The 13,294-nt window shown below is 29.5% G+C and overlaps 1 pseudogene; it reads right to left on the bottom strand.

Annotated features, from left to right (window-relative positions):
• Window positions 1-3,256: 3,256 nt before the first annotated feature.
• LOC112802353 (probable serine/threonine-protein kinase SIS8) lies at window positions 3,257-8,706 on the bottom strand (annotated as a pseudogene).
• Window positions 8,707-13,294: the final 4,588 nt, after the last annotated feature.

The raw sequence follows: 13,294 nt of genomic DNA, 5'->3' as shown, positions 1-13,294 counted from the left end.
GATAATTTTGAATAATTGTTGTAAATTAATCTGTGAACCTTGCCATTGTTACTAAGTTGAATAATTGTTGAATAATATGTGAATCTTGCTCCCTCTCCCTCATAATAATCTGCTCATTGCTCACTGCTCAGAGTCTCGTACCAAAAGTAATTGTTGTTTCCTTGGTTTTTCTATTGTTCATTTGTTGTTTAGATTCAGAGACGCCCCTTCCTTCTTTTGCTTAGTTTGATAGTATTATTTAGTTTATTTATTGAAGATGTTGCTTAGATTTTTTTTGGTGCAGAATCACTTAGTTGGACATTTGGTTAAATTGCGGATAATTGTGCAGAACCGTATATTGAAAGAATGACTGGATGCAGGTTGCAGTTTTTATTTTGTGTTTGTTTGGATATCATTATTTTAATAAAAAAATATTTTTTTCAATGAAATTTTTTTTTTATTTTTAGCGTGTTTGGCAAATTTTTAGTAGTAAAAGTAAAAGTGCTAAAAAAATAAAAAAACATCTTTTTTGAGAAGATACAATTTACATCTTTTTTAAAATATCTTTTTTCTTTAAAAAAAGATGTTTTGATATAATAAATAAACGAAAAAGTACTTTTATATTCAAACATAATTGATAGATAAAAAGATCTTTATGTATGAGATATCCAAACATAAATTTACTTTTACTTTTCCATAAGATCTTTTAAAAAAAAGATAACTCAAACAAAGATCTTTTTTATAAATTTATCCAAACAAGTCCTTTAGCTAGTTGTTATTTTAATTAGTAGGTTGCAGTTCTAGTTCTGGTTTTGATTGGATTAACTTGTTTTTGTTAACTTGTTTTGTTATGTCGTTGATCTTATTAACTTGTTAATTTGATAAATTGTGATTGTTAGGATGCTGGGTTGTTCTTGACATTTTGATAATTTGTTAATTTGGTAAACTATTTTTGTTGTGGATTATTGTTCTTAATCTTGATCTTATTATTATTGTTTGTCATCGATTGTTGTTAACTAAATTTTGTTATTGGCTAGATGATAATATCAATAAATTTAATTCATTATTCTGGACTAATTCATTATTCTCGACTTCTTTGTCATTGGGATGCTGTTTGATCTTAAATAATGTATTTGGGAATTTTGATGATTGATGGCAAATTTTGATGTTGTTATTTTATATTTGGTTTTTTTTTGTTATTTTTTAGTTTATATTTGAATGATATTATAATATTGTGGTTGATCTCATACTTTTAATTTGAATGATATTTTAAAATTTATATTAGATTATAATTATATTTTATTATGTTTATTTATATTTTATATAAAATTATTACTTCGATTGAACCATCGATTAAACCAATAAACAGTAAATTAGTAGTTAGAATGATTCGATAATCAATTCGATTTTCAGAACCTTGGATTGAACAACACGATGTATTTCTAAACATTTTTTTTTTGTGAAGCATAGGGGCTAAGAGCTCAAAAAATGTATTTCTATTTCTAAACATTAATAGCTACTATTTGGAGTTTTGGATGTACAATGAAAAACCAACCTGCAAAAGACTAAATCTGAGTCATGATGAATAAACCCCACAAAGAATTCTAATATCCATAGAAAAAAATCACTAAATATCCTATTAACATTAATTACATTATGCTAATATGCTATAGAGGAAATAAAATTTCTGTAATGAAGCAGAAAAGTGTCCCAAGATTAGGTAAATGTGTCTGTTCTAGAGTATGCTACCTCAACTCATCATGTGAAGGAAAAAAAAAGTTTCATTAACATAACAATGGCCTTTTATTATATCACATTCTTTTTATTTCTTTTATTTCACTTAAAAAGTAGCTAAGGTCTAGGTTAGATGACAATTTTATTTATCTCACTTGGAGTTATACCAGGTTCAAATCCTCATATATAAGCAAGTATAGAACCATGCTAATAGAGTAATAGAAGAGATAGGTGTGTGAGTTAGTGTGTGTTGTATAAGGCCAAAAAACAAATGTTGATAAAAATCATATTTTATAGACAAAAACTTACATACAAATATTTTTATATGAAAATAGTATTTAAAAATAATTAAATAATTTAATAAATTTAACTAAATTATCATCTAATAATTTTTAACTATTAATTTCATATAAAAATAATTTTATGCAAGTCTATTTTATAATATTAATTAAAAAAAACAAATTGAAAAGATATATTTACTTTTTGTTACTATAATTAATGAGTTTGAATTAGCTTCTCAATCACTTTTTTAAGAAAAAGAAATGTTGACCAGACTAAAGAAAATTTATGTTTGTTCCACTAAAAAAATCATTTTAAAAGATTAAAAACATTTAATTTTAATATATAAAAAATATAAATTATTTTATATCTTTAATTAATTATATAATTTTTTAAATTTCTATTCTTATTATTTTTACAAAAATAACATCACGTAATTAAATATATGTATATAATAAAATATTAAAGTACTTTTATACTTTTTTCCATCAAATTTAAACCAAAAGATAATATATTTACGAGTTTGATAAAAATATAAATAATATTATTTTTTCCAGTACGAAGAGTGAAAGAGTTAGGCTTTATTTAATAAAACTTTTACTTTTTAAAAATAGTTTATAAACATAACTTTTAAAACATAACTTTTAAAAATGATAGCATTTATATTTGATAAATTAAATTAAAAATAATTTTTAATAAATACAAGTAACAATAATATTTAGTAAACTAACTTTTAAAATTTAAAAATACAATAATATACATTAATATAAAAATTATATTTAGATATCATTTAATTAATGAAATTATATTAAGTTTGTAATTTTAATAAGCAAAATTATTTTTAAAAACTTCTATCTTATGCTTTTAAAAACACTCCTATCTTTTAAAATTTATAACTTTGTAGATGATTTTTTTATTTACCAAATACAAAATAAAAAATTGTGTTTTTCAATAAAAAAAAAATTTAAAAATTTTACCAAACCAAACCTTAGACTTGGCCCCATCCAAATTAAAAAATGAAAAAAAAAATAAAGAGCTTATCCAATTTGCATTTACAGCACCAAACAATTTCCACACACTATCAATTTTTCTTCCATTCAAGCTACAACTGCAACATCTCATAATTTATGCATATCAAAATTTAGAATTGATTACAGCAAAATTACAAAGAATTGTGTACACAAACAAATGGTACAAACTGATAATGACTCCACTGCCAAAAAAAAAGTTACAAGTAAATGGGAAGAAAGAAATAAAAAAAAAAAGGAAAGGAAAAGGACAAGACTGAAAAGAATCACAGGACTGAATGAGCAAAAATACTATACAACTCGTCTTCCCATCATTTTCTTTATCAGCAAAAATGGAAAAAGATATGGTTAGCTGAGTCTGCACCAACTCTTATGACTGAGCCTTCTCATGGTTTCGGCACTTCAGATTGAGAACCAATGATCAGCTTGTGCAACGGCTTCAGCGCCGCCATTATTTCTGTAGTTCTCAACTTTGGATCTCTACCATACAAAAGACTGAAAGAGTATCATATAGTCACCCCATACAAAAGAGTATCATATAGTCACCCCAACCATGATTGTAGGTTAAGTATTATAAAGGTTCCTAAAGCTTAAACATTTGCAAGGGCATCCCTGAATATGCGAAATATTTTCGACAAATCCCTATAGTCTAGAAGTTTTCAATTAAGTCCATATACAGTACAAATATTTTTCAACCAAGTCTTCTAGTTTAAAAATTGTGTAATCAAGTCCCTATCATGCATAAAAATCTTAGAGAAAACTAGTCGTAATCACAGGGGTTTGTTGAAACTGGCTTGCACTTTATAAGGATTTTTTATTTAAAAAATGGTTATATTGAAACAAAACTACCTTGGCAACATCAAATGTGTATTCCCTTTCATGTGATTTCATATTTGATAGAACAAGCCGTTTTCAGAATACTATATGCAAGAGTTCTGATATCTTAGAATAAGGATAAAATGATTGAAGAGTACACTCACGTCTGCCAGCATTGCTTGATAATATCCGTGATAGCAGGGTCCATATCATCTGGAATGACAAGGCAACGATGCTGGAAACTGACAGCACCCACAACTTGCATCGATTCATTCCACCCCAGGGCTGTTGCAAAGTAGAGAGATCCCATAATATGACTCCAAAGTATAAACATCGCACCTGGATATCCAATCACCACTTGTTATAATCATAAAATTATGGATGCTTTAAAAGTGTGGCAAACCAATGAGAAGAACGACGAGACAAGGAAGCAAAGAACAAGTTATATATAATAAAAATTCCAACTTATTTTTCCCTATGCCAGATGATTTAGGTCAGAGAGGAACACAGACTATGAAATCCTCCTCCACAAGCAAAATAAAGAAAAATTTAATGATGAAAACCAATGATAACTGAGCTTACTTTTCATTTGAAGGTTCATTTCTTAACACTTCAGGCACCATCCACTCGGCCTACAACATGTCATAAAAAATGAATATATTGCAATGCCAAACAAACGCTTAGCAGCAAAACTAAATACTTGCAGAATATCGAAACTGATCACGCATACGAAAGAGAGGAGTTTGAGGTAGAGATGAAAAGCATGTAGTTACACTAACGCCCCATTTGGCAATTATCAGAGGACACAGACCTATTTGAAAAAAGGAGACAGCGAAATGCACAAAGTTTCTCTTCCCTAAGACAAAATTTGCCCAATTATCTCTACCTCTCCTGTCTTTATATTTTTTGTCCAGAAAGGCAGAAACTCTTACCAAACAATAACTCTAGGCCTCAACCAAATTAAGGAAGATTTGCTCATTTGTTACCAAAGACCATTCATCGTAGTAGAGTGAGTTGGTAAAGTCTAGAGAAGAGTTACAAGAGTTAGTTATGAAAGAACTGTTGGCTGTTAGAACAGTGCCAGATACGTAGGAGAGCTGTTAGTTACAGCTATCATAACTAACTTAAGAATGAACGGGCTGCTGTGCCTTTTGTACTAGCTTGCACAGCAAGCTACTCTTCTCTATACATAAGCACAGATTAGTGATAAGCTCACTAGTAATGCAGATCATAAATTTCTTGTCTTTCTCTTCAAATCTTCTTTTCTTTCTCACTCTCTGTTTTCTTCCTTCTCTCATTCTCTCAAACCCTATTCAATCAACATTTTCTTGGCACGTAGAACTAGTAATTGTATTATAAATTGAACATAAAATAAGCCCGGTCTAAAGATAGGTATTCATCATCACAAAAAGATTAATATAGCATGCCAAACATAATGAATTTTTAAACGGCAAGAATCTCCTGGTTTTCCAAATTTTTTGTTAAAAAGATAATAGCAAATGCCTCCATTTGTGTATGTTTGTATATCTTCAGAAGAATATAAAGCACAACGAACATAAAAAATATGCAGCAAATTGTAGAACAAGAACATGAAAAAACGAATAATTTAGAAGGCAGAGGGTATGACACAGTATTTGAGCTTAGAAATGAGGATTATGACAGCTTACTGTTCCTGCAGTTGATCTGGAAGAAAGGAATGTACTGTGCTTCATTCTTGATAATCCAACACATAACTATACGAAAGAAAAAAGAAAGGGTGAAAAAAAGCAATTAAACCATATCTACGGGTAGCATTCAGCATGCTATCAAGAAAATTCAATCATGACAATTAGTTGACACCTTCACAACCCAATTTTTATCAACAAGAAGATTTAGTGACTTCAAATCACGGTGTACAATCACTGGAGTGCATTTGTGCAAATGGTTTATTCCTCGGGCCTGTAGATTCGAAGAGATATATGTCACGTCAACTGAGTTTCACTGATTATGGCAATAATTTGCTTAATGAAACTACATCGCAATAAAATAAAAAAGAATCTTACAGTATCGAGGGCCATCTCAACTGCCTTTGCTCATCTAATTGATTGTTTGGCAGATGAATTAGTCTGTACAAACTTCCTCTGCATAGCAAATATAAAGTTCAGACTTCAGAGTCATTAAAAGTAATCCTTCCAGAACAACATTAATCAAAATAATAAATAAATGCAAAGAAATCCAGCAAATAAAATCAAATTCAATTTCAAAGAGTTCTGTATTGTTTCACTTGTAACACCTCCGTCACAACAACACACAATGGAACTCCAAGTCAGTAAGAGTTTTTTTAAAAATGCTAACAATCAGAGAGTCAAAGAAAATGGAATAATGTCTACAAAGGATCTTAGACAAGAAATAATGAGGTAATTCATCTAAGAATTAAGAGAAAAACATCCTCTGGAAAAGTACTTCATAATGTACATATTTTCAGCAGGTACTTAAATAAATCCTTAACAGGTACTTAAATTTCCTTTTACGACAATTCCTGGAGGATCCAATCCAATAAACAATAGTTCATGGTTGCTTATATGATAAAACAGTCATAGGAATTAGCTTGATTTATATACGGTACCTACAAAGATTAGGAAAAATAAGTTGCAGGGAAAAATAGCAGAGAACAAACAACAAACAACAACACAAAATGTTCAATCTTTTTAGTTTTGCTTAGATTGTAGCATGATAAATATATGATCTCATAGAATAACAGTAAAGAACACTCTATTGCTATAAAGAGATCTTAAACACTAAATCTGTAAGCTATAACTAGGAATATCATCTAAAAAATCAATAATGTAGTGGAATGAAAAAGGATGATAGCAATTGCAAAAATCGAAAGTGCAAAATTAATTAATGTTATGACATTGCCAAAGTCCTCTGACCCAACAGACACAGAATTTACAAAACTATGATACATATTCAGCAACAATGAGATGTAATTTCAATTCGAGTTGATGTATCTTACCTTCTTTTATCAATTCAATAAGCCTCTAGCAACCATTTCCCGAAGAAGTTTCTCTGCCATGTCATTCTCATCTTTTTCAAACAAAGCACGAATAACAGTTTCAAAAGTCACAGCATTTGGTAAGCAACCATTGTGTTCCATTTCCGACAGCAGGGCCAATGCTTCTTCAAACAAGCCCTCTCTGCAGAGCCCATTGATCATAATAGTGTATGTCCTCACATTTGGAGGATAGCCTTTCACAGAAAGATCTTTAAAAATCTCTTTTGCAACTACAAGTCTTCCACCTTTGCATAGGCCATCAATAAGTACACTGTACGTGCATATATCTGGATCAATGCCATTCTCTTTCATTTGCTTGAATAACATAAGTGCCTTGTCAACTTGTTTGATATTGAACATCCCATCCAACAAGGAATTGTAAGTGACTACATTAGCGGGTTGACCTCTTTCGTGCATCTTGACAAGAAGCTCCAAAGCACAAGAGATTCTCTTTGATTTGCTCAAGCCATCAATAAGTGTGCTGTAAGTTACCGTGTTTGGAACCAAGTTCTTGCGACGCATTTCTTCAAAGAGATTCAAGGCTTCATCGACCATTTTACTTTTGCAGAAGCCATTAATCATGATACTGTAACTTTGAACATTGGGTAACACTCTAATTTGGGCCATTGTGTTGAATATATATTTTGCCTTATTTACCTGATTAACCAAACAATATCCATCCATTAAGCTGGTATAAGTAACTACATTTGGTTTCACACCACGTTTTGCCATTACAGCCAATACACTCTTAGCATCTTTGATCTTTCCTTCCTTGCATAGCCCATCGATCAAAATACTATAGGTATAAACATCAGGAGTAATGTTTCTAAGCACCATATCACTTAACAAATCAATGGCTTCCTTATATTGACCCTCAAGACACAATCCAAAAATGAGAGAATTGCATGTGATAACATTAGGAGAAACTCCCTTAGCAAGCATTTCAGAAAATAAATGAAAAGCCTGACTTACAAGTGTATCCTTGCAGAGGCTATCAATAATTGCGCTGTACATGAAGACATCAGGAGCAATCCCATACTGTGGGATCTTTCTCAGCACTTGAATAGCAGCTGATGTGTGTCCGGTCTTACAGAGCCCATTGATCAACGTCCCATAAGTGACTTGGTCGAAGTGAAATCCATGAGCCAGCACTCTGTCATGAAAGCGCACTGCTTTTTCAACACTACCACAGAGACAGAGACCTTTCAGGATTGTTGTCAATGTTACCGTATTAGGTTGATAATCCATTCTGAAAATCTTGGCCAATACAGAGAAAGCAAGCGTCACACGACCGATGCCGCAACAACAATTAATTACGATGCTCAAAGTAAATAAGTCGGGAGCGATTCCTCTGGCTTGCAATTGCTGAAAAAGGGAAATGGCGGTGGAGAAATGGTTGGTCTTGGCAAGAGATCCCAAAATCTTGGTGAATTGGATGATGGATGGAGGACGACGCATAGAGAGCATGCGAGTGAAGGAATGAACAGCTTCATCAACTTGGCGAGTAGAATGAGAGTGAAGGGATGAAGAGGAAGGGAAGGAAAGAAAATTAGGGATTTGGAGAAGAGAATACCTAAAAATGAAAGGGAACCTTGAGGTTGAGGATGACAACATTTTAGAGATTCGCACTTTCGCTGTTGTCTAAGTTTGAGGGAGTTTGCTAACCCTGCGGTCTGTGTGTTTGTTTGAGGTGAAAATGGGAGGAAGAAAAAGGAAGGGAAAGAAATTGGAAGGAAGTTATTTCTTTTTGTTTGGTTGAAGAGAGAAATGGGAGAGAAAGAAAAATGAATGGAAAAATATTGGTGGAATTCACCAATTTTCTTTCTCTCTAACAATGAAGAGAAAATGGAGAGAAAACTATTTATCTCTCTCTACTTCCAATATTATCCCTTTACTTTTTTTAATATATTTTATAATATAAGGGTAAAATTATCTTTTTATACTATTTCTTTTCTTCTTATTTTCCTTTCATCTAAACACATCTAAAGAAAATAAAAATCCACTCAATTTCTTTCCTTTCCTTTCTATTTCTTTCTTCTCTATTTCTTTCCTTCCAACCAAACATAGCGTACCCCCTCCCCCTCCCTGTCACCGATTTAATCCTAATGACATAATAATTGGACGTCTCCAAATTCCACGCCCGTTTTATTTTTATCCACTAGAAAAACTACCAAAAATATCCATAAAATTTACAAACGCTAACAAAAGTACCTATAAACTAAAGAAATTAATGATATATTCATAAAAGATGGGTTTTGTTTTGTATGACAAAAATATCTAAACCCTAATTTTTTTGTTAATTTTTTAATAAAATTTTTAAACTACCCTCACTCTCAACTTTAACTCACTTTTTCAACCTTCCATAACCCAACTTGTACCTTTAAAACCTTTGTCATGGAGTCTAAAACTACTCCTATAATAGACCAGGCCAAAATCAATAGTGATGGTAGTGGTAGAGGACTTCGACCGATTCCTAACAAATAAATTTAGTATGGTGAGCTTTTTTCCATTTTTTTCACCAATCCTTTCACACAAAGAAAGCCCTCAAATTAAGAAAAAAAGGAAAAAAACAAATGAAACGATTAAAAAATGTTCCTTTATGATTCTTTCTCTGATTCTTCATCGGTATTGATTGATTCTTTTGTTAATCTCGGTACTGCAATCCTCTGTTGCGTTATTATCCAAAATTTCCACCATAAAAGGTTCATTTCATCTGGAGGCCTGCTACACATACAAGTCTTTTTGACTTACAAGTCTTACAAGTTGCTAACGGGCCTTTTAATGCGTTATTCATCTGTTTCCTGTTTTCAAAGCGCTACATTGTATTATGAACGGTTCCTCTTCCTCTTCCTCTTCCTCCTCTTCTTCTTCTTCTTCTTCATTTTTTTTCGATTTTCATGGTTTCTGAAATCAAGTTTTTCCTCTTCCTCTTTCTTTTCCTCTTCCTCTTCTTCTTCTTCGTTTTTTTTTTCGATTTTTATGGTTTCTGAAATCAAGCTTTGAAATCGTTTTGAAGAAGAAGAAGCAGAAGAAGATGAGGAGGAGAAAGAGAAAGAGTTTTGAATTATACAACGAATTTTGGGTGTATTTCTTAAATCATTTGGATGTATTTCTGTAATCCTTTGGTGTATTTCTGTAATCCTTTTGAAGATAATAGAACTTCAGAATACACCCAAACGATTACAGAAATACACCCAAATGATTACAAAAATACACCTAAAGGATTACAGAAATACACCCAAACGGTTACAGAAATTCACCCAAACGATTATAGGAATACACTCAAAGGATTACAGAAATACACCCAAAAGATTACAAAACTACACCCAAAGGATTTAAGAAAATACACCCAAAATTCGTTGAAGTACATCTTATGAATAATTCAGAACTCTTTCTCTTTCTTCTCCTCATCTTCTGCTGCTTTTTCTTCTTCAAAAAAGATTTTACCATGAAAAATTGAAAAAAAAAACGAGAAAACAGAGAGAAGAGCACGTAAATGAAGAAGAAGAAGAGGAAGACGAGGAAGAAGAACGTGCAGAAACGAAAGAAAAGGAGAAGAAGAATAGTAAGAGGAAGAAGAACGTGCAGCAAAAAGAAAAAAGAGAAAGAGAATGCAAGAAAAGAAAGAAAAGAAGAAGGAGAAGACGAAGAGGAAGAAGAACGGTTCGAAGCGCGTTTTGAACGTTAGTTTTAATTAGACTTGTAAGGCTTACAAGCATTAATCGCTTGTATGCGAAGAATTTCTCTTTCATCTGTTGTAGGAGTAGTTTTGGATTCCATGGGAAGTTTTAAAGGTGCATGTTGAGTTATGGAAGATTAAAAAAGTGAGTTGAAGTTGAGGGTGAAAATAGTTTAGGAATTTTATTAAAAAAATAAACAAAAAATTAGGATTTGAATATTTTTGTCATACAGAATTCATCTTCTATAAGTACATCATTAATTTTCTTAGTTTATGAGTACTTTTATCAGCGTTCGTAAACTTCATGGGTATTTTTAGTAGTTTTTCCTTATCAACTTTATGAATTGGACCTAGATACCAAATAAATTATAAGGCTTGGGGGAGTAATGGTTTCATTTCATCAATCATAATAATAATAATAAATTAATTATTTTGTTAGTCTTTATACTTAAATTAAATTTTTAATTAAGTCTTTAGAATTTAAAAAATTATAATTAAATTTTTATATTAAATAAAAATTTATAATATAAATTTTTATTAGTCATTATTTAAAAAAATATAATAATTCTAAAATATTTATTTTTAAAATAAATAGTATTTTTTAACCAAAAAAATAGAGATGATCTCATTGAAAATTTTAATCTAGTATATGAATTTAATTATAAACTTTTAAATTAATTTAAAGTAAAAATTTGATGAAATTACAAATACCAATACAATAATTAAATATAATAATAATAACAATAAAAGGACATGTTACTCTTAGAAAAGTATAGTGTCGATAAATAATTTTAAGGTTTATGATTTAGAGAATTTGTTGAGTAATATAATATTAAAATAGGTCGAATTAGTGTGTTTGAAGTGGTTAGCATCACACTTGCCAAAATTTTGTTGGTACACTTAATATATACCTATTTGTAAAATTTTATTCAATTCTATATATTTTTTCGGGTAAAGTGAAAGACCAAAAATATTTAATATTATACTAAAAAATAATATACTAAAAAATTTATACTTAGACAATATTCATACTCTAACAATTAATTAGAGTTAATTTTTGTTTATGCCTCTTGATAATTGTTTATTTATATTAAAAAAGCTATCAAACAATATTGACAAATCAACTTATAATTAAATTCTTATATTAGATAAAAATTTATAATTAGATATTCATTAGTTGTTATCAAGTGCAACAAGGCTCATTCGATTTGGTGTTGCAAGCTTTTTTATTTTGTTGGCTGCTACTCTATTTTAGATTAATAGTCCAACAAAATTCATGTATATGAATCTTTGTTTATTTGATGCTGAAATTTTATTATTATTATTATTATTATTGGGATGGGGGCTTGCTTGCTTGCTTCGATGAGAATATATTATGAGATTTCACGTCATCAATTGCAACCAAAACACATATACTTAGAGCTATCATAGAGCAATTCAATGATTTTTTAATTCTTTGATCATTTTGCCATATTATAGTATCTTCAATATATTAACATTTTTTGAGACAAAGAAAGCAGAATAGATTCTGCAGAATTGGAAGAAGATAGTATCCTTAAACATAAATTCTATAACAATCTAACTAGTTAAATCGTTATACAGTTGTATATTCGACCAAAAAAAGTTGCATCCGTAAATATTTGCTGGGATTATCTGTGACTGAAGGCTAACGGGTATCCGCACGTAAAATTTTCACGGAGATGAGGATTCACCCCGCCAAATAAATAGAATCGGGAGACAGAAATTGAAATTTCTGCTCTACGTGAATGTGACTTTTTTATAAAAAAAAAATTATTTAAATACCCTTATATATATAACAAATACGATAGAAATAATAATATAGAATTTGTACTATAATGACAAAAATTACATAACATGTATAAGTTATGATGGCCGAGTAAGTCACGTTGACAAAAACTGATGTAATTGACTTTTGAAATAAAAATTTACCAAACAAATAATTTTAAGAGTGAATTATCAATCTGGTCATGTCCGTTTTTCAGAACGACAACGCCATCTCTCAAAAAAAAATAATCCACTTCGGTTCCTGTTCTTTATTTAGTGACACAATGCGGTCCTTATAACTATTTTTTCGTCAAGTCTAAACAAAAAATGATGACGTGTCAGGTTCAAAAGTGAACAAGAACCTAATTGTTTCTAAATTTAAATTTGTTAAGAGTTTATTTGTCCATATTTTTTAAACGATATCTTTTTCAAATTAATTTTTTATTCATTATATTAATATTCTTTTTCAATAAATTATTAAATATATGGTATAATAAATACAAACTAATTAATAAATTATTCAAATTTAAAAATATTATTTATTATGAAACTAAATAAATAATTGTCAAATATAATTTTTAAATATATAAATAATAAAAATTAAAATACGGTTAATATATTAATAATAATAATAATCCTATGATATACTATTAGTATTATGATCTAGATAATTTTCACAACAAATTAAAAACTAATAAACATATTATTTGATATATAATAATTTTTTTTGAGTAATAACAACTTTGATTTTTTATTTCTCTAAATTAAATTAATAATTTTATTTGATATTTTTGCCTAAAATACATTAGGAGTAGGCTACTAATACTAAATGAAATATATATATATATATATATATATATATATATATATATATATATATATATATATATATATATATATATATTATGAAGACTATTTAGAAACTCAATAAACTCAAAGCATCAATAATATTAATAATAC

The sequence above is a fragment of the Arachis hypogaea genome, chromosome 5 (genome assembly GCF_003086295.3).
Source record: "Arachis hypogaea cultivar Tifrunner chromosome 5, arahy.Tifrunner.gnm2.J5K5, whole genome shotgun sequence".
In the NCBI taxonomy this organism is placed as follows: domain Eukaryota; kingdom Viridiplantae; phylum Streptophyta; class Magnoliopsida; order Fabales; family Fabaceae; genus Arachis; species Arachis hypogaea.
The sequence above is the reverse complement of the archived record's forward strand: the minus strand, read 5'-3'. Positions and strand labels throughout refer to the sequence as shown.